Below are 19,791 nucleotides of genomic sequence, written 5' to 3'. Positions count from 1 at the left end.
CCCACATCGAAGATGGGGGAGACTTCCTTCACATGCTCGAGTATAAAGGCATTAGCACAACCACCTTTTACGGGTAATAACTCCTTTGTCTACTATTTACTTACTATACACCTATATTAGCTTCTCACTCAGGCATCGGAGAGGTGTAAACCGTCCGGTACGGTTTACCCCTCTAAGCGTGTGTTCTTGGTACAGGATTTAGGAGGTGCATCGGTACCCCAGACGGTATAGCATTCTGTGTGAGGTACCCGGAGAAAGCCACCAGAAACAACTGCTTAGTCCAGGAATCAACTTTTGATTCATGCTTCATTTTGCTCGAGAGAAAAGATGTCCATGTGAAGTCTTTCATAAACGGATCATCATATCATGACTAGGATGATCTATCCTGTCGTGACAAAGTCAATATGTGTCTAAATCCAAGAGATCTTCTCTCATAACTTTATTGGATTAATAGCTCGAATAGTAACATAGAGTCCACTAGAGAGACACATAAACTTCTCTAAGATGCGCCTTTGTTCGCAATCATTAGAGGTATTGCAAACGAACTCATTTCCGTTCTCTACATGCGTTTTCGCATGGAATCCGTTGGCTATTTATATGTGCGATTGGCCCTAGAAGCGTAGAGAGTTTCTGTGACAGTAATTAAGGTGCCATTTGGCAAGTGGAGCTTGGGCTATTCCATGTCCTTGAATAAATACTGATGGTCCAGCCATCGTAGTCACAAAAGTCATATGCTCAGAATCAAAATGGAGTCATAATGAAAATAACTCGAAATTTTATTCATAAGCCAACAGAGTACATCATTGTCTCTTAACCATTAGGAGAATCTAATCCAAATGCTAGCGAATGCAAAACAAAGGTAGTCGTTTGACTTCTTTCGGTAACTCCAAAATAAATATGACTAGGTGAGTAGAGAGATGTCGGTGGAGCAAAGCTCGCTTAAGTACTGTTGTGAAATTTTAATTAAAACTCGCAAGCGCACGAATCGTCGTTAGTATAGTGTGCAAGTACGAGGTCGTTCCAACTGAAGATTGATAATCAATTTAAATCCTAACCTAATTAATCCAAACACAAAAACACATAAACAATCAAACTAAAGAAGATATGGTTTTGAGGTTTTCGACTAAACAAATAATGTGAAAATTAAAGAAAGAAAGAAACAAATAAATAATGATAAAACCTAGGGTTTTAGAATCAACCACTAACAATCCTATTTATGTTTCAATGCAATTAACAGATTCTTTTATTTCTTTTGATGACAATTCCCGTATCTAAGTCCAGGTACGGCACTTAGACCATAATTTTCCTTAAGTGTATGATTCTCTCCAGGTACGGCAGAGGTCGTATATCCTAACATGCAGTTTATCCAGGTACGGCATAAATTTAACACTTAGGACTCATTACGTACTAGAAAACAAGAGAATCATGCAAACCATTACTTCAGGTACGACAATAATGTAATTCACAACTCTTAATCACAAGAAGCTAATTTGAATTATATTGCAGGTACGCCTCAAATTCATCTTCTAATTACTAGATGCAAAGCCCTAAGGTGATCAATCAAAGAACTTAAACATAAAGCATCAATTCAAATAGTGACTAAGAATTCATCATAAAGAAACTATAAATCCATCAATAAATCATCAAAGTACATAAACAATCATAATAAGGCATCATCTTAACCCTAGAAAAAGGTTTAGCAAAAGATAACTAAATAAAACATAGGAAAAACATAAAAAGAATGGAAGGGAAAAGATGGGGAAGATGGATGAGTGGTCTCTGCTCCTTAGGCGTCTACATTGTGCTCCCGAGACTCTCTTCTTATGTAAATTCGTGCTCCCTTATATAGGGAAGATTTCTGCTCATCTTTGGCTTCAAATTTCCTTGTTAGACTTGGGTTTAGATTCCTTTCTTCATTTGGAATGGGAAAACCTTGAAATATTTCTTGTAGAAGTAGGAATAAGTTCATCATTTAATCCTCATCTGAATTAACTTCCTTGAAACATTAGGATTAATGATCTTGTGCCACGGAACTTGAGTTCTCCACGAATGTTTGTAAATTCCCGAGCAGATTTCCTGTCCGACCTATTTTCACTCAAATAATCATAACTTTCTCCAGAAATATTGAAATCGAGATCCGTAAAATTCCACAGAAAGTAGACATTCGTAGCTTTCCAATGATATAAGGATAATTGTCTGATTCGATCTGGGTAACTCCCAGTAATTCGGTGAAGTTGGGTGTTCTGCACAGACAGATTCCCAGTCTCAGATTGCACATTGTCTTTTCAATCCTAGTTAGCTCATTTTAGCTTCTTTTCTTCTTTCTACGAGTCAAACCTACAAAAACACTATAACAACATAAATGACTCGAAATAAGGAGGACTAAGCATAAATACTAAGATTAAGAGGTAAAGAAATATAGAAAAATATGAGCACATCAAATACCCCCACACTTAAACTTTGCTTGTCCTCGAGCAAAACAACAAAAACTAAGAACACACAAACACAAAACAAAACAAACAAAAACACACTAAGCCTTTCAACATTAGTCTTAGAAATCTCAAACTTTCATGGCATCAAGATTAGCACAACAACCAAGAATCAATCCAACATTTATTCGAGAGTTAACAAAAACATATAACTTAACATATAAACAAGTAGGACATGGGGGCAACATTGGTGATATTAATCTCAGCTTCAAACAAGTTATGACTCAAATCCTCACCGGTTTACCCTCTTTCTTCTCTCAGATTCATGGGCTCATGCAAAAGCATATATTCACTCAAGTTATATGTGAGAAAGATAATATATAAGACAAACAAATAGCTCACATAATATAGAAAGAAAAAGCTTTTTCTGAAAATATTTTTTTTCAAGTATGATCTCATGAAGGATACAAACTACTTGCACAAATGGACCCAAGTCATAGGTTCAACTCTTATAACTCATCTCCACAGATCAAAGGCTGCTCTTTTCAAGGATCAAAAAGGTCTTAATTTCCGGTTGTACACTATGCCAAAAAATGCTTCAGACGACAGACCATATCTGTCGTCTGATGAAGTAAAAATCTGTTGTCTAAGTGGCTGCCGTCTCTTAGCCACTCAGACGACAGATATTCTCCGTCGTTGATAATGCACTCAGACGACAGATTCAGTTTAAGGTACTGTCGTCTGAAGTACCTAATATTGAAGAATCGGGGTCTTTCTGTCGTCTGAAACACCATACCACTACATATTTATGTTGTTTCTGTCGTCTGATTTAAAGTACAATGACAATTATATGTCGACTGATTTCGTATGCAACAACATTTATATCGTAAGTCATGTTGTTTGAGATTTGTTTGGACTACAAATAATTGTGATTTTGTTGTCTGAGAGCTCTTTGAACTCCACTTTTCTGTTGTTTGAAGTAGGTAGAAATAACATACCAACCACCTACTTCTGTTGTCTGAGAGCTCTTTGAACTCTACTTTTATGTTGTTTGAAGTAGGTAGAAATAACATATCAACCACTTACGTCTGTTGTCTGAGAGCTCTTTGAACTCTACTTTTATGTTGTTTGAACTTGGTAGAAACAACAGATGATCATTTGTTTATGTTGTTTCTATTTTCTTGATACAACATAAATTGTGAAACCTGCATATATATATTTGTTGCCTTTCAACAATTTCAACATCATTCATCTACAATCATCAAAACCATAAAATTGGACTAAAATCAGCATTCAAAATGATGCCTATGTTTCATTGCATCAACATCATCCAAAATACAATTCATAGTTCCAACTCTAAACCTAGCCAACAGTTACATAATGATTGAGCCAATAGTTGAACTATTCAGACATTGTGGACAAGGCAAAACTTGAATCTTAGGAGATAGAAGATACTAGTTACGACTTTGACCACACTAGACTTTAACAAGCTTCAAACCTTTATCTGCAGCGATCTTTCCTCCTATGTAGCCCTTACTCCACATAATACCTGCAACCAAAAGCAGAAGCAGAAGTGCTGCTGTTAATATTCCGATTGATGTTATGGCTTTCTTCTTTTTGCCATCATCTAAAGGAACTTCAAAGTCTGCAAAGATGTACATTAATTCCAATCAAATTAATCAAACAAAAAATAAGCTCAACTTAGCTGGAACAAACCCAATTTCAATTTGTTCTATCCCATAATCAAAATAGCTGGAACAAACAGAAAAAGAAACATGAACTCAAACAACCAACCAAAACAAATTAATCTTGCAACATGAAAGAAGATTGAATGAATTGAAATACCTGTTTAACATGAAAGGATTTATTACTTCAACAGAGGTAGACCCAATATCTCCTCCTCAATCCTGTAATTCATAATCTCAACCTAAACTATCAATCTCTTCAATTACCCACTAAAAAAATATCCCAGAAATTAGAAAACTCACTTGACCAAATAAGCTTTCCTTACCATTGCCAGACAATTTGGTGTTCCAATCGTTTCCTTAATCGTATTCTTCATCTGCCTGAAACGAATCCAATGAGAAAGAGACTCACCTCTCTCTTACTTTTAGTCCAATTGCAAAATCAATCGAAGTTACACAAAATGCTATCCCATTGAATCAAGTCTTTTGCATTTTCACAACAGTATGATGAATGAGAATCTAAATGCATGCAGACATACCTTGATATCACCAGAACCAGGTTCAGAAAGAGATGGAGAGTTAGAGTCAGGGCCAGGGCTATCTTTGGAAGGTGCTTTTACCTGCCATTATAAAACAAAGTAAATCATCCATGGAAGCTGCTTGATAGTAACGTAGTAATTAATAGTGAAACTGCACATATATTTCATCTTCTTAAAGACAATGACACAAAACAGTAGAAGTCCAAAACTGGTCGGGAAGCAGGATCCAAAACAGTGAAACTGCACATATATTTTTCTGAATAACAGAAAGCCACCTTAAGTATCTCCACAGTTACTTTCATGACAAAAAAATGGATTTAATTTCCGTTGACTCCCATCCACATCAGTATAATTTATTAAGATACTTACAAATGGAATTTCTTCATGTTTTTTGTCCAAAAGAACTTCACGTACTAGCATGTGTAAGGAATGAGAAGAGCTCTGAAAATTAGAAGACAAAACAATTAAACTCTATTATCTGATGAATGTAAAAGAAAATTTAAGAAACAGAAAATCTCACTAACTGCTTCATTGGGATCTTCACTGGAGAAACTATGTTGCGATCTTTCACTACATGATAAGGTCCTTGTAAAAGAACTCATGAATGGTTCAGAATTTTTTCGCAGAAAGGGTTTCCCAGAGATAGGTGGTTTCAAGTTTCCAACAAATCATGAAAAATGAACAATACACAATCCAGAATGCAGGAGACTAAAGAAATTTAAATCTAACATCAGAACACCCAAAATGGGGGTAGGTTGTTCAAACCCTACCTTAGCACATGATTTACAAAGGAATTGCCCTCCAGAAGTTGAAACCTTCATTTTCTTTGGCATTCTAAGATCTGAGCCGCAGCCTTCACAGACTCTTGCATCCTTCTTCTTTCGATAGATGTCCTGCTGGGAGATAAATAAAAAATTCAATGACCAATGAACCTTAAAAAGTAGATATATTTTTCATGATTATATAACAGAGAAAACCAATGTTGTTTGTACATGTAACTTTTGGATTCCTTGGCAAAAGGACCAGTTCCTCTACATTCTTAATAACAAAGCAAAGAATACGCAAAGGTCCATTAAACCCAGTTCTGCATTTCATTCAAATTCATTTTTTCGAGAATGTTTGTGCAACTCTGCTCATACTATGTCCTAGCAGTTACAAAACACTAAGATAAACAAAAAAGTGCTCTTAGGAGAACTTGCCTGGTCCACAAACTGATAGTCGAGATCATGATTTGAACCAGTAGCCTCTTGAACTCCTCTAAGTACGGATTCATCATACACTGGGTTCCCAGCTGCCATGTTTTTATCGTCCCACATTCCCACACAAGAAACACAAAAATCATTACATTAGACATTAAGTCATTAACTAATTGTCTAATTTAACTCATTATAATTTAACAGTTAACATTATATGATTATAGCACGGATTAGCACCTACTGCCTACTGCGGTACTGCCTACAACAGAAACATCCTGCAACAAATGACCAAATCAACAAGCCCACTGCCTACAACTGAAACATCCAGATTATCAATTTCCAAAACAAATGCATTATCAATTTCCACTTTTCCAGCAACAAGAAGAAGATTATCAATTTCGGATTTCCACCAACAAGAACAAGATTACAAGAAGTGAAGAAGATTATCAATTTCGGAATTTCCACTTTCCAGCAACAACTCAGCAAGATGATTATCACTTTCCACTTTCCAACAACAACTTAACTCAACAACAATTCCAGCAACAAGAACAATAAGATCATCAATTTCAGAATTTCCATTTTCCAGCAACAAGCCATCAACTCAACAAGAACAAACATTATCAATTTCCAGATTATGATTATCAATTCAAGGCTTCAAGCAAAGATTATCACTTACCGTGGAGAAGCAGAGGGGAGGAGCTGTGGAGAGGAGGGGGGAAGAAGCTTCCGGTTGAATCTGGTGGAGGAAGAGTCGACTCCAGTACGGAGGGGCGAAGAAGCTTCCAATCTGCTTAAGAGTACAGCCGCGCGCGCAGAGAGACAGACCCAGAGCGATGAAGAAGCTTCCGATCCGATGCTTCAGAGTTTCGATCTGCTTCAAAGTTCCAGAGTTCAGCCGCGCAGAGAGAAAGACCCAGAGCGACGAAGAAGCTTTTCCGATCCGATTTGCTTCAGAGTTCCGATCTTGTTCCGGACTTCCAAAGTTCAGCCGCTCAGAGAGAAATAGAGAGCGACAGAGAGAGAGAGAGCGACAGCAACGATGGAAAAGAAGGTCGAGCAAGAGAGAGAGGCTCACCAGTCACCAACGACTCAGCTGAGGAGAGACTGAGCTTTAGGACGGCGTTTTGGCCTTTAGGACGAAGTGACCCGATGAAGTGCGAATATGTCTGGAAAAAAAGAAGTGGGAAGTTTAACTTTTGACTAAAAAAATAGGCGGGGCAGCAGTATTTTGCTCCTGTTTTTTCAAGTCTGTCCTCATATGTTTTTTCATTTACTCAGACAACAGATTCTGTTGTCTGAATTTTCTAAATTATAACAAACTTAAAAAAGTTGAATTGGTGTTGATTTTGATACCATTTAGACGACATAAATAGTTAAATCTGTTGTCTGAAGACGTTCAAAAAAATCAGACAAAAGAAAAAACGTCTTCTGTCGTTTGAGGGGTATGGTATGAAGCATTTTTTGACATAGTGGTAATGGGGTCAAGGCTTAGGGTTTATAGAAACGAAGGGATAGGAAAATCACAAAGTATCCTAAAAACCTAGTAGAGCTCCTGTTGATGTAGAGAGACAATCTTGAAATTCCACCAAATAGAAACATCATAGACTCCTCCAAAGTCTTCATAAAGGGCTAAACTTCCTTTGAACACTTGTGAATTGGACAAAGACCAAATTTTTCTTGAATAGGCCTTCACTTCAAAGCAAACTCCAAATCCACAATGGGGGGACTAAAATCCATAAACACTTATCATATTTTTTCTTTTGCCGTCACATATAATTTTTTTCAATTTTTTTTTCTTCTTCTCTTCTTTTCACGGCACATAGATACATATATATTTTTCTATGGACAAGTCTTACCCCCGCACTTGAACTTCCTTCTCTTCTCCATCTTCATTCTTGATGCCAAAAACTTCTTGTATGTCTCAAAAATTAGTTCCACTAAGTCTTTAGAATAAGGGTAAAGATATAACTATACTAAGGTTTAGGAGTTTAAGGATTATGAGTGTGATGAAAGAAAAAGCTTAATGTAGGCTCAAAGGGTTTTATCTAAATGGTGTACATCTTGTGCACACAAATAGGGACACATGGCTATTTGGCAATGGTAGTAATTTCCTAGAGTGTCTTTATCCTTTCCAAGGTCCAAGCATGTATTGATAAAAGTCTCAACAAGTATAAGAGTGAATTCTAGCATTCTATAGTCCATTAAACTTAATCTATGGCAAGTAATCAATTAAGATGAAAGAATAATGACATCAACAAAATCATCGCCAAGAAAATAAGATTACATATATTTTTTTCATTTAACACTCAACAAAGAAAAGGAAAATAGGCTCAAATATCTCACATAGGTTATGTATGAATCAAAAACTTATCCAAACATGCTCTTTTCTGTACCATGTAAGCAAGACCACATCCACTACGCATACATATGACAATCATACATCCTTATTAACCAAAGAATAAAGTCAAACATCATCTCAATTTTATGATCCTCTTAAGCCATAATTTCTGAAATATATACTCATCATAGTTGTTGAAAGGCCTAAGACTCAAGAAAACAAAAACAAAAAAAAACAAAGACGCAAAAAGAACAAAGAAAACAATTTTTTTTTTTTCATAAACCCACAAAACTAACAACATAATAGAAACAAAAATCAAAATCCATTCCCCCACACTTAAATCTAACATTGTCCTCAATGTTGAAAGAATTAAAGCATGCAATGCACATAAAAGCATGGAAAATAGATAAGTGAAAAATAAAAACAAGAAAGTAAAGAGAAGAGTTTAGAGCTCCCTGGGATTTAGTGAAGAATAGCACAAAGCCGATGTTGAAGTCAAAAAAGATTGCAGAAGTCATCAGAAAAAAATTTACGCGCAGATTGAGCACTGTTCGGTATTTCTCAAATATCTCTTAGCTCACAGCTCCAAATGATGATCTGCTTTTTCCGTTGGAAACTAGACTCGTGTAGCTTTCCGGTGATATGCAATAATCCAATTAAAACTTCCAAAAAGATGTCCAGAATCTACGTCAAAAAGAAGGTACAGAACCTGAAACACAAAAAGATAAATATTTAGCAAACTTAAAACCAAAAATTGTAGAAACTAAATAAACAAAATATAAAATTAGATTGGTAATCAAGTTAGAATCAAAATCAATCATCGATCCCCGGCAGACGGCGCCAAAAACTTGTTGTGAAATTTTAATTAAAACTCGCAAGCGCACGAATCGTCGTTAGTATAGTGTGCAAGTACGAGGTCGTTCCAACTGAGGATTGATAATTAATTTAAATCCTAACCTAATTAATCCAAACACAAAAACACATAAACAATCAAACTAAAGAAGATATGGTTTTGAGGTTTTCGACTAAACAAATAATGTGAAAATTAAAGAAAGAAAGAAACAAACAAATAATGATAAAACCTAGGGTTTTAGAATCAACCACTAACAATCCTATTTATGTTTCAATGCAATTAACAGATTCTTTTATTTCTTTTGATGACAATTCCCGTATCTAAGTCCAGGTACGGCACTTAGACCATAATTTTCCTTAAGTGTATGATTCTCTCCAGGTACGGCAGAGGTCGTATATCCTAACATGCAGTTTATCCAGGTACGGCATAAATTTAACACTTAGGACTTATTACGTACTAGAAAACAAGAGAATCATGCAAACCATTACTTCAGGTACGACAATAATGTAATTCACAACTCTTAATCACAAGAAGCTAATTTGAATTATATTGCAGGTATGCCTCAAATTCCTCTTCTAATTACTAGATGCAAAGCCCTAAGGTGATCAATCAAAGAACTTAAACATAAAGCATCAATTCAAATAGTGACTAAGAATTCATCATAAAGAAACTATAAATCCATCAATAAATCATCAAAGTACATAAACAATCATGCTAAGGCAAAATGTAAAAGAGGCCTCCGAGTTTTGCGGAGCGACCTCGACGGGCGAAACCTAGGTTTCGTGGAGTGGCGGCGGCGCTTTCCCCTCAGGCAAGTGGACGACCGTGACGAGGTACGGCGACGGCGCTAGGTGGGTTCTTGGCGACGATCGTGGGGTGCGGCGGGAGTTTTCGATCGGAGGCTTCTCCGATCGTGGGTGCGGCGAGGGGCTCCTGGTTTGGTGGCTTCTCAGATCGTTTTGGCAGGCTTCGATCCAAGCGGTGACAGTCTTTGATCTCGGTGTGGGCAAGGGCGGTCGACGGCGTTGTTCGCTCCAGGTGTGTCCGGCTCCGTTCGTGGTTTCGGGTGTTTCGGGTTGAGACGGTGTTTGGATCCGGTTTCTGATCCATCCAGCCGAGCTCGGCGGCGAGGAGGCGGCGGGGTTGCACAGGTCATTTGGTCTTGACCATGGCCATGGTGGAGGTCCACGGCCGGCCGCCGGACTGGTGAATGGAGGCTGCTCTCTTGGATTCTGAAGCGGTCGGGTCTGGGAAGGAGAGGGGTCTGAGATGGGCCTTGGCCAGTGGGTCTCCGCCTGCCTGGACCGCTCTTAGTGGTCTGGCTGGGCAGCCCATTCTCTTATTCCCTTTCTTTTCTTGGATCAAGCCTGATTTAGGTTTTTGGGAGAGTAGTAGTTTTTCAATTTTCTTGTTTCGAATAATTGAGCTTGGCTCGGCTCATCTCCCATTTTGGCCTTGATTGTTGTTGTGTGATGATTTAACGAGTGGCGATGTACACCATACAGGTCTTAGGCGTCAATGCTTGTTCTGTCAGTTGCTTCGATTTAGGGTTGGCTAGGTGATGAGTTTTTTACTTGTTGCGTTTTCTTTTTCTAGTTTTGGCTAGTAATAATTTGACTGCTTTGTGCAGTTTGGTAGGAGTTTGGCTGCTTTGCGCAGTCTGTATTGTGCTTGTATTTGTACTATGAGTGGTTTCTCGGAACCCTCTAGCTTGACGCAGTGACGTCGTAATATATTGGAACCAGATTCCATTCCCCTCAAAAAAAAAAAAAAAAAAATCATGCTAAGGCATCATCTTAACCCTAGAAAAAGGTTTAGCAAAAGATAACTAAATAAAACATAGGAAAAACATAAAAAGAATGGAAGGGAAAAGATGGGGAAGATGGATGAGTGGTCTCTGCTCCTTACGCGTCTACATTGTGCTCCCGAGACTCTCTTCTTATGTAAATTCGTGCTCCCTTATATAGGGAAGATTTCTGCTCATCTTTGGCTTCAAATTTCCTTGTTAGACTTGGGTTTAGGTTCCTTTCTTCATTTGGAATGGGAAAACCTTGAAATATTTCTTGTAGAAGTAGGAATAAGTTCATCATTTAATCCTTATCTGAATTAACTTCCTTGAAACATTAGGATTAATGATCTTGTGCCACGGAACTTGAGTTCTCCACGAATGTTTGTAAATTCCCGAGCAGATTTCCTGTCCGACCTATTTTCACTCAAATAATCATAACTTTCTCCAGAAATATTGAAATCGAGATCCGTAAAATTCCACAGAAAGTAGACATTCGTAGCTTTCCAATGATATAAGGGTCATTGTCTGATTCGATCTGGGTAACTCCCAGTAATTCGGTGAAGTTGGGGTGTTCTGCACAGACAGATTCCCAGTCTCAGATTGCACATTGTCTTTTCAATCCTAGTTAGCTCATTTTAGCTTCTTTTCTTCTTTCTACGAGTCAAACCTACAAAAACACTATAACAACATAAATGACTCGAAATAAGGAGGACTAAGCATAAATACTAAGATTAAGAGGTAAAGAAATATAGGAAAATATGAGCACATCAAGTACCACTTATCTCAAAACCTTCCTAGACATCACACTCATTTTGGATGAGCCTATGTGAAGACAAACTAAACCAATGGCATTTACTACATAGTATGGCAATTGCCTATTACATCTCTTCGAAAAATGAAGACTTAAACAGAATTGGCGATCTATTGATCCCAACCAAATTTGTAGTCTTCAACCCTTCACACTAGATCATCTTCTTGATCTTCTTGTTCCATATAGTGAGCTTCTCTTGCTTCACAATATACTTTGTAGGCGGTGACAATTTCTTCACGAGCTCTACAAATGTGTGCCCAATGATCAGACACTCCACATCAAGAACATACACCTCTTTGCTCAAACTCCATTGATTGAGGCGCTTTGAAAGCGTAATTTAGATGGCTCTTAGTGTTGCTGGCGCCACCAACATGGCCAGAGGCGTTGCCTCCCTCTCTCTTTCCACGTTGACCTCTTCGGTTCCGTGTTTGCCTATATTGGCGGTTACCTTCCCAAGTAGAGCGATTATATGGACCAGAACGTCCAGAAGTATCCCTAAGATTAGGGTTTCGCTCTTGGCACCTTATCTTAGGGGCGCGACTAATATTGGACTCAGGAATATGCTCTATTTCCACGGATCTCGAATTATAGTTCTTCACAAGGATGTTGTCATGCTTTTCAGCGACATTCATAGCTCCAATGAGCTCATGAAACCTTGTGATCCGTCCTGCAGTAACATCAATTCGATAGTTCTTAGCAACCATCAATGCAGAGACGGGGAAGGCAGAGAGAGTCTTCTCAATCAACATCATTTCTGTGATCTCTTTACCACAGAATTCCATTAAGGATTTAATGCGAAGTGCTTCCGAGTCATAGTCAAGAACTGACTTGAAATCACAGAAGCGGAGGCTATGCCATCTCACTTCTAGATCAGGAAGCAAGGAGTCATGGACGTTGCCAAATCTTTCTTCGAGTGAGACCCACAGCCTTCTAGGGTCTTCTTCATTCATACACTCGTACTGGAGCGAATCATCCATATGACGAGTCATTAGGATGATGGCTTTCGCCTTATTTGCCTCTAAGGCTGCTCTATTTGCTTCCAAAGCATGAGCTTGCTCAACATTTAGCACGTCTTGGCTAGGCTCGAGAATCGTATCTAGGATTTCATCGGCCTTGAGATGCTGGCGGACATCACGAACCCATCTGTGATATTCAGAGCCAGTTGTTCCCAATGGAGCAAAGTCCAATTTGTTCAGGTTACTCATCCTGAAAAAGAACAAGAAAAAGGGTTAGTTTCGGAGCGGAAAAAGCTACCACGAAAACATATAAAATTTCTGAGCGTAGTAGCTTCCAAGAAATTAGGAATTTCTGAGCATAATCGCTTCCAAGAAATTCAATTCCAAGAGGTATTGGATTAGATCGAAACAATGACGTAAGTGGTCGATCATAAATTCTCTACAAACTCTAAGTTTGGAGATCTCAACAAGCTCCAAGCTTGGAGTGAGCACGAACCCCCACTGTTCGGCTTAATTAGGTCTCCCCTATGATGAAGAAAGGGGGGTAGAAGAAGGGAGTTTGCAAGTCCCCGAAAAAGAAGAGAAATTTAATTTAAAAACTCTAAAAAAAAACGGGAACGTTTAGTAAAAAATACCTCGAAATAGGTCGCCGGAAATTTGACCGGAAAAGTTGCCGGCAGTCGTTGACCGTTGACCAAATTGACAGTTGACCGGTGTTGACTAATGACGTGGCAATGTCCAGTGATGACGTGGTTGCTGACTGTACTGCTGACGTGGCTTGTGTGTGGGCTCGGCTTGATCTCGGCTTGGGCCTCTGGGCTGCAGCTTCTCCTTCCTCCTTTTTTTTTTTTTTTTTTTTTTCCTTCTTTTCCTTCTGCCGGTTTTTCAGTCGGATTTCAGTCGGCCGGTTCAGCAATTTTTTGGCCGGTTTTTGCTATAATTCTTCCGGTTCCGAAATCTTCAGGTGGAGGAGCTTCTTTGGACAAAATTTGGTGGAAAATTGAGGTCCGGAAGATGGTGAACCGGTGGAATATTTGCTGCGAGTTGTATGGAGCTTCCGGTGGCCGGTTCGGTGGGTTTCCGGCCGGTTCTTGGAGTGGGGCCGCCGGTTCTGGACTCCTGGGATCGAGTTCTTCAATGTGTGAGGTGGAGGCAGAAAAGGCTTCAAGTTTTTGTATTCGGATTCAAGGTTTTTAGCTTCTTGAATCAGGGTTTGGCTATTTGTTTCAGGGTTAGGGCTTCGTGCTGATAACGTGTTTAAGGAAAACTGAATTGGGAGAGAATTGAATCTTATTTTCATTGATAATAGGGGCCTCTTTATATAGAGGATTACAAGCATAGAGATAGAGTTGTACATGGAAACATAATCATACATTGATTGGATATCTCCTAAGATTCTCCGAGAATATCTCTAATATAAACCCTATTTCAACTAGAGCAAGTAACCTCGAGTTTGGGCCAGACACATATTCTGGATTTACTTGAACAATAAATGAATAATTTATCCATTTATCAATAATATAATAATCCATCTAAAGTAATAATTTTTCGTAGTGCCAACATTATTCATTTATAAAGGTTTTACTGTATCTATTGGGAATATTTTTTATTCACTGTCGGTCTTTTTGTTTATTGAGCGCAATCACTGGGGGTTGCACCGCTTGTAATGGTTGTTTTAGGCTATCAAAAGGATTTACTGCTCTCTTTTTTTGGTAGAAAAGAATTTAGATTTACTGCTTCCTAAACTCTTACGTTGAATTCGGATGAGACAATTATAAATTCTTGGAACATTTTGAAATGATGGAATCTACAACTCTATTAAAATTTCAGTAATTGCAATTATCATAATTTGTTTTGTTTTGTTTCACTAGGCCAATAACCTTAACATACAACACTTTTTACACAACGAAAAAAAAAAATTTGTTGTGTGATGAGGGAAAGTGAATCATACAACACGTTTACAAAACTTACGTTGTATAAGGCTGTTAAAGTTATGAAGTTTTTAGCTAGAAGATCATTGCATAACACTTACAAGAATAATTCGTTGTGTGAATGGAAAAAAAAATAGCGACAGATTTTCCTCCCAGCTTGACTCAAATTTAGCTTTAAATTGATACTATATAGTACAACAGAATAGTTATATCTGTTGTATGAGAGTAGCGTGCAAAATATCATACAACAGTTTTTGACTTTGTGTTGTACGATCAAGAGGGAAAGGTTTGGACGTGCCTATATTTGCCCCAAAATAGCACTGATTCCCCCTCAAGACCTATAAATTTTGATTGAAATATATCTGGTAATTGATGATGCCACAACCAAATGACTTATTTGTGTTGTATGAATGAGTAATGCCTAACCTAGCGCCAAAATTGTCAAAGTATTTGCATATAGGCGGGAACTTTCCCTCACTATTAGAATTATGCTCATAGACATCACGACAATTAAATCGGTGAGGAATACACACGATGTAAAACAATATCATTAACATCGATTCCTCAAAGTCCGATTTGTATGCATATAACTGAAATCGCTTTTTAAAATAGCCGGTAACAAAACTTTCATTTGAATTTTTAGAAAAACACTACGCGGCTAAGTTAAAAAAATTTAAACAAACGCAGGGCATGAAAAGCTCATTCCCACACTTAGCCGTATTTGGACTAATATTGACCAAGGCTTGCCCTAACACTATTCGACCAAATTAACCTCCCTTTCCTCCTCTTCGTGCTCCGCCTTCGACCAAAACCCTCCTCGTCTTCATTCTCCTGCTTTAACCAGAACCCGACCCTCCTTGTCCTCCTCCTTTTCCGTCTCAGATCAGCTCCTCTGCTCGAAGAAACCTGAGCACCCTCTCCACTTTTCTCCTCCTCCGACCGAGATCAATTAGTTTCTCATCTCAGGACAACTTCTCATCTCAACTTCTCTCTCCAGATCGGTGTATGAGTTTCTCTGCCTCTGATCCCATCCTCCTCCTCCGACTGTAACTTGCGATTTTGAAGGACGCAGAATTGGTTCGACCCCGACCCCGGTTTCTCTGACGACGGAGGTTCTCGGACGACGACCGAACCTATGCGCCGTCTGAGGTCTTCGCTTCTTAACACTCTATCTCCTCTCTTATCTCACTCACAAAAACCCTAAGAACTCCAAAACCCAAAGGTACTTCCTTTCTTCTCTAACTTGCTATACTCTCTGTATTTTCCGTCCCCTGATTCTGATTCTGATTCTGCGTTCATTTTGTTTGTATTGGTTTCGTTTATGCTTAGTATAATTCGGAGGATTAATGGATAGCAGTGTTTGATCAGTGATCCAAGTGCGATAGATTCAGTTTCTAATCTATTTTACTTTCTCCTATTCTAAAAATCATCTTTTGCTTGGTGGGTAGTGCAATTTTGCACCAAGTTTTGTACTTTAGACCTGTATCGTTGTTTTTTCTAAACTCTTTGGACACTCAGTTTATTCAATGGGATTGCGAATCTGCTACAGCTGGGCTCCGAGGCCCTTGCTATCAATTTAAAAGCGTCTTTATCTTGTCGTGTTCCTGGGATTCCATTATGACTGTCTTTCTTTGTGTATATCTGGTTAAAAAGTTATGTAATTTTAGGTTTGTTGGAATACTGTCTTTTATATATACATCCACCGACTCATATATGGTTATATAGGTCCATCCCTTGCTTAGTTGTGATGTTGGTTTACGTTTTCAACTTTCAAAGTTTTGAGATGCAAGATATCTACTATTAGAACTGAGCTTCAACTAGTTGCCTTTACAATTCAGAAATGTGGTTCAAAGATGCAAAATTTTAGTTGGCAGCTGGTTTGAAATAGATTTTAAAAGAACCTACCAAGTAGTGTAAATTAATAGCTCAAATGACAACATATATGTTTGTTGTAATTGTAATCACTGATAGAGTTCCAAATCAACTTTGCTTGCAAGAGGTGAAGCAGTAGTGCAGCAATGCAAGGAGTATCATCAGGCATCAGATACGGTGTCAAATACCAAGGTCAATACCCAAAACCCTTGCTTGTGGCAGAATTTGAGAAATTGAAGCTTGGTGTGTTCTCTCTTGCTTTCTTCCAATCTTTGTACCAATTGAATTTGTGAGCTATGCAATTTTGGTTTTAATTGCTTTATTCTAGTCTTTGTATGGTCACCTTGTCTTGGCTGAAATGTTCTTGCTTATAAATTGGTAGGATAAGCATGTGAATCAGTTTTGAGTTTTGAGTTTGAACTGTTGATTTTGTTTTGCTTTTGAGATTGGGTGGTCTGGAGTTGACTAGAGAGGAAGAGAGTTTGGAGTTAGTTGGTCCAAAAGTTCCGAACTGGGTCTTGTTATATTTTAGCAGCATTTATTATTATTAGGTTGATAGTGTGGGCTTTGTAGCTATGGTTTGGTTCTATATGCCCCTTTGGTTGCGTGTTTTGAGTTTAGATTGGAAAATGAGTGAATATGCCAAGACAGTAGCAACTGCACTAATGGAATGGTGCAAATTGTGTAAAACAATATTGAATATTTCTGTGCAAATTGGGTAGCTTCTAGTGCTTCCTTCACAAAAACAAAAACAAATGGTTTCTTTGTTACTAGTTTTTAAAACCAGAGATTAGTTGTTTCTTTTACATGGGAAACATGAACTTAACTCGACCTCCTACCCTCATTTTCATTGTTGCAGATTGGTTCTCCATACAAAGTCCCAGTTTTCTATTGCTCTCTCTCTTCACAAGTTTCTTTCAGGGAATAGGGTATGAATCTTTTTGTCTCTTGACTGAAATATATAAACCTATGAAAATTAGCTTCTTTCTCTTTGCAAAGCTACATACTTTCTTTGCTCCCTCTTAAACTTTATCGATTCTGCTCTTTTCTTTTCTTATTGTTGATTCAAAAGTTATGCTTAGATTATTTTTTTTCTTCTTCTTGTTTATATTTTCCATATACCTTGATTCACATTCTTAATATAAATACTGATTGTGGGTCTTTGAAATAGTTAGGTTGAAGTAAGGTTTTAATTCTTGCAATTAAGTCGAATAATTGGCCAAATTTTTTTTTTTCCCTTCTTCAATCTTTTCTTTCTCATCGTTACTCATTGAATGGGCTTAACCAAGTTTTTCCCTTCTTCAATCTTTTCCTTCTCCTCGGTCTCTTTATGCTTGTTCTTATCATTTTTTCTGGAATTCTCACCCTTTCTCCTCTGATCTTCTTGTTAAAAAGGGTACGCCTTATGAATTTCAATCTCAATTCTTTGATTACTTTCTATTGATTTGCAGCTCTTCATATTCAAATACATGTCTGAATTTCAATCTCCTCTGGTTGTTGATGGTATGCGATCGACTACCCTCCTACTTCTACATATAACCTCTAATATGATCACATCACACTATTTGCCAACAAACTCTTCTCCAATGTTTGGTGACGAATTTTTGTTGGTTTTAGGATTCAATTACTCAAACGAAAACTCAACTATTGTACCTAACGAGGAAATTAAAAGATCCTTTTCTTGAATGTGCATGTACCACAACCTTGCTTCATATTTTTGGAGAATACTGAGATAAATAATTGTACGTTTCTTTTGGGTTATATTTAATAATGCAGGCAGAGGTGGACTTTCTAGGAAGGCTTTCTCATCCCAACCTTGTTAAGCTATTAATTAGGACACTGCTCAGAGGACAAGGACCCACCAGAAAGGCTTTCTCATCCCAACCATGTTAAGCTATCAGAACACTGCTCAGCAGACAACGAGCTACCAGGAAGGCTCCTTGTCTGTGAATTCAACAACCCTGTTGAGCTATTAGAAGTAGAACCCTGCTCCGCGGACAAGGAGCTACTCCTTGTCTATGAATTCATGCAGAAAGGAAGCTTGGAGGGGTATGTTTTCAAAAGTATGAAACCCCAAAATAATGATGAAAACAGAACTGAAAATACAAGTTAATTTTGTTGCTTTTATACAAGTTTATGGACTATGGAGTGTTCCAAAAAAAAAAATCACCAAGTTTATTAATACAAGCTTTCAAAGCTAGTTGCATTTGTGGAAGTCGCTCAGTTTGATTTATTGGCATAACACCAAAAGTCAGATTCTCCTTCAGGTATTTCACTTATACAGGTTGTGTGCATTCTGTATTTGGTAGATTGTTAAGTTGTTTTCTTACAGTAGGAGAAGTACTTTGATCTGGAAATTGTTTTACATACTTGGGATTGGGTATGGAATGCTTGTTTGTTATGCTTACACATATATTATAGCTCTGCTTCTCTTAGTGTACAAGGCTTGGTAATGTTACCTTGCAATGTTTTCTTCTATTTTAGCTTTAATTGGTTTGAATCATTCCTTCATAACCTTGAATTTTGCTTATTCTGTTTGCAGGTTTGGGAATATCTAGTGAAATGTTGCCTAAAGAGTCACTAAGTGATCAAGCATGGAATACCAAGCAATGAAGCAAAATATATTTTCTTTCATCATGTAAATTCAGCTAGCTAGGAAACTTTATAGCAATGACATGTTACTTGGATTCAATATTTGGTGGATATATTGGAATTTTATTGATATATCACATTGCTTTTGGCGTAAATATTAATCATTGTTCATTGGATAATGATTTGAAGCACTAATATAGTAAACTTCACACAATTAGTCACTGTTCATTAGGTAAAATGGAGCATTATTATCAATGCACAAAATCCAGAAAAGACGATTATCACACAATAGAATTTCTAATGTTCACACAATGAATCCTTATATAACATGCAACGGTTCTAACAAACATACGTTGTCTGATTTACAATCACACAACTGTAATAACTAGAATACGTTATCTAAAACTAACACACAACAATAAAATTTCCAAAAGTGTAGTGTGATGATAACTCATACAACAGAGAAAATAAAATGTTGTTGTTTGATTCGTCTTTCATACAACGGCTCGGAAACAACTTTCGTTGTGTGAATGATGCCAATGACATGTGCAACATGACTGCGCGGCAACTGTGGCTGCCATCTGCCGAGAGAAGGCACAACAGTTTTAACCAAATAAGTGTTGACTGTTTGTGATTCACACAACGGGTTTCCACCGTTGTGCCATTTTTCATCACACAACACTCCGATACACAACGGAGATCGTCCAAATCACACAACGAATTTGGTCCGTTGTCTGTTCGCTTTTTTGGCCTAGTGTTTTTTTTTTTTTTTTCTGAAGAAACATGTCAACTCATTGCAT

Source organism: Rosa rugosa, chromosome 6 (assembly GCF_958449725.1).
Source record: "Rosa rugosa chromosome 6, drRosRugo1.1, whole genome shotgun sequence".
Lineage (NCBI taxonomy): Eukaryota > Viridiplantae > Streptophyta > Magnoliopsida > Rosales > Rosaceae > Rosa > Rosa rugosa.
Note: the sequence above shows the minus strand (reverse complement) of the source record.